The sequence below is a fragment of the Colobus angolensis genome, unplaced genomic scaffold (assembly GCF_000951035.1).
Source record: "Colobus angolensis palliatus isolate OR3802 unplaced genomic scaffold, Cang.pa_1.0 Scaffold747, whole genome shotgun sequence".
Taxonomy (NCBI): Eukaryota; Metazoa; Chordata; class Mammalia; order Primates; family Cercopithecidae; genus Colobus; species Colobus angolensis.
Genome location: NW_012121232.1, coordinates 250,409 through 250,712, shown reverse-complemented (window position 1 = coordinate 250,712; position 304 = coordinate 250,409). Strand labels below are relative to the sequence as shown.

General features: G+C 53.0%; 1 protein-coding gene across 1 annotated transcript in view; it reads left to right on the top strand.

Moving 5' to 3' along the window:
• Positions 1-304, top strand: part of LOC105501745 (melanoma-associated antigen C1-like) — a gene marked incomplete at its 5' end in the record, with an annotated part of 67,267 nt that overhangs the window by 620 nt on the left and 66,343 nt on the right.

Sequence of the window (304 nt, the reverse complement as noted above, 5' to 3'; positions counted from 1 at the left end):
TCAGCTCTCCGTAAAATAGACCAATCAGCTCTCTGTAAAATGGACCAATCAGCAGGATGTGGGTGGGGACAGATAAGGGAAGGAAAGCAGGCCGCGCAAGCCAGCATTGGCAAAGTGCTGGGGTCCCCTTCCACGCTGTGGAAGCTTTAGTCTTTCGTTCTTTACAATAAATCTTGCTGCTGCGCACTCTTTGAGTCTACGCCGCCTTGAAGAGCTGTAACACTCACCACGAAGGTCTGCAGCTTCACTCCTGAAGCCAGCCAGACCACGAAGCCCCGGGGAAGAAGGAACAACTCCAGATGCG